This window comes from Macrotis lagotis, chromosome 1 (assembly GCF_037893015.1).
Source record: "Macrotis lagotis isolate mMagLag1 chromosome 1, bilby.v1.9.chrom.fasta, whole genome shotgun sequence".
In the NCBI taxonomy this organism is placed as follows: Eukaryota; Metazoa; Chordata; class Mammalia; order Peramelemorphia; family Peramelidae; genus Macrotis; species Macrotis lagotis.
The window spans coordinates 654603168-654606078 of NC_133658.1; the positions used below are offsets into that span (position 1 = coordinate 654603168).

A 2911-nucleotide genomic window follows, 5' to 3' on the forward strand; every position below is an offset into this window, starting at 1 on the left:
ACAGCAACATGGGAGTAATGTTCAACCTTGAAGGACTTGCTCATTCCATCAGTGCCACAATTGGGAACAATTTTGGGCTGTCTGCAAAGGAGAGTACCATCTGTATCCAGATAAGGAGCTATGGAGTTTGAACAAAGTGCAAGGACTATTCCCTTTAATTTAGAAAAAAAACCAGATAGCTTATTGTCTGATCTTGTTACCTCTTAGACTTCTCTTCTCTTTAAGGATATGATTTCTTTCTCATCACACCCAATTTGGATCAAGGTACAACATGGAAACAGAGTAAAGACTGACAGAGTGCTTTCTGGGGGTGGGGGAGAGCAAGATTGGGGGAAAATTGTAAAACTCAAATAATATCTTTAATAAAAGCAAATTTAAAAAATAAAGAGCCCTTCCCCCTGCTCCTGTCTCACTGCTCCACCTGGCCCCTTAGCCCCCCTGCCATGGCCACCCTCAGAGTCAGCCCTGAAGCCCAAGCCAAGGTAGAATTGTTCAGAAAGGAGCTATGTTCTCAGGCAGAGATCCTACTTGGAAGCTATTTCTCCAAGAAGATTTCAGAGCTGGATGATTTCTTGAAGGACCCATCTCTGAATGAAGCTGATTTGAGCCTCTTAAAAGCCCCCCTGGACATCCCAGTTCCTGACCCAGCCAAAGAAAAAGAGAAAGAAGAACGTCGGAAAGAAGAAGAGAAGGATGATAAGGATGGAAAGAAAAAAGAGGACGATGAAGATAAAGGTCCTCCTTGTGGGCCTGTGAGTTGTAATGAGAAGATTGTGCCCCTTCTGAATCAGTTGAAGCCTGAGATCAAAGATGTGAAGGAACAGCTCAATCTGGTCTCCATGTGGCTACAGCTACAGGTGCCCTGAATTGAGGATGGAAACAACTTTGGAGTAGCTGTCCAGGTGAAGGTATTTGAGCTGATGACCACACTCAGAACTAAACTAGATGGTTTCCACACGCAGATCTCAAAGTACTTCTCTGAAAGGGGTGATGCAGTAGTTAAAGCAGCAAAGCAGCCCCATGTGGGTGACTACCGACAGCTGGTTCATGAATTGGATGAAGCACAATATGGAGAGACAAGACTGATGGTCCTGGAGATCCGAAATACTTATGCTGTATTATATGACATCATCCTGAAGAACTTTGAGAAGATCAAGAAGCCCAGGGGAGAAACAAAAGGAATGATCTACTGAAAAACAGAGCCTGCCTTCCTTCTCCATCACCCCTTAATTAGGATTATCTGTCTTGCAGTTCTTGCCATTGAGAACTTCTTGGAACCAATAAATTTAGTCACACTCAAAAAAAAAAATAAAGAAACTTTGGACATGAAAAAAAACTACAAAATAAATAAAACAAATGGTAAAAATTTTACTCTAAAAGGTCAGGAATAGAATGACTAAACAATATATAATTTGGGTGACAAAGAATATTTGGAGGAATGTGGGTGATTATAAAAACAAAAACCAAAATTTTATCAACCAACAGATATGTTATGATTATCTCCTTAGATGCAGTAAAAGTTTTTGACAAAAATACAACACTCATTCCTATTAAAAACACTTAATAGAATAGGAGGAAATGATGTTTCCTAAATAATGATAAGTAGTAGCTATCTAAAACCATCAATATGAATGAAGGACAAACAACTATGATAACACAGCAATCTCACCTTAATCACTGAATGGGTACTTTCTTTGTCAAACTGAGACCTGAAAAGTCTTAAAAAGGCTAAAGTCTCTTACTGCCAACTCCATTCATCCTGATCTATATATTGCCACCAAAGACAGATGATTCTGGAAAAGAAAGTGAAATTGATGACTTTTCTCAGTTCTCCCTCACTTAAATCCAACTTGCTTGCAAGTTACTGGTACCACCTTCCTGATGTCATGGTTTTCTTCAAGAACAAAGAACAAACAATATCAATTTCCTCATTAGACATGTTATCTAAGAAAACACAAATAAAAAGATCCCCAGAAAAATTAAATAAAATGCAGTTTGATCTTCATTTAATAGCTAAAACTTTCATAGTTCATAGATCATCATATAATGTTACTATTACTGTATACAGTGTTCTGCTGGTTCTACTTACTTTACATGTAAGTCTTCCCAGGTTTTCCTGCTCATAATATTCCATCCCAATCTTATGTTCAGCCATTCCTCAATCAATGGACATTCCTTAAATTTCCAATTTTTCGCCATCCAAAAAGAGCTGCTTTAAATATTTTTGTACAAAAAGGTCCTTTAAAATTTTTTTCTTTAAGTTTCTTTGGGAGACAGGCCTAGTAGTGTTGTTGCTGGGTCAAAGTGTAGGGAGAGTTTTACAGCCCCATCATTATCTGGAAAATCCAGGTAAAAATTTTTGGCCCTCCCTTCATATTATAGAAAAAAAATCTGAATTATTATGGTATTAAAAGATGAAATATATTGATATTATACAATACTATACATTTTTTTTGCATTTCTGAGTTTCCAAACTTTTTCTGTGTCATCTGCTGGGTAATGCATATTATCTGTGACTTTGCCAAAACTCCTCCCCAAAACCCCCATTTAATTTCTTATGCCAACCTGTGATATAGCGAAACTGCAATGGGGAAAGTCACCATATGGAAGGGATAACTGTAGATTTGATTTCTTAATCTGAAAACTGCCTATTCCTATCTTTTGACCATTTATCAATTGAGAAATGACTTGTATTCTTATGAATTTTACTAAGTTCTCTATATATTTGAGAAATAAGACCTTTTTCATAGATACTTGCTGTAAAATCTTTTCTTCAATTTTATTGTTTCTTTCTAATCTTTACTACATTGATCTTGTTTGTATAACATTGTTCTCAATTTAATGTAACCCAAATCATCCATTTTATATCCCATGATACTCTCTCTCTCTTATTTGGCATAGACTTTGACCA

At 36.8% G+C, this 2911-nt stretch overlaps 1 pseudogene; it reads left to right on the top strand.

Annotated features, from left to right (window-relative positions):
• Positions 1-395: 395 nt before the first annotated feature.
• On the top strand, positions 396-1250 carry LOC141522459 (proteasome activator complex subunit 1 pseudogene; annotated as a pseudogene).
• The last annotated feature ends 1661 nt before the right edge of the window (positions 1251-2911 follow it).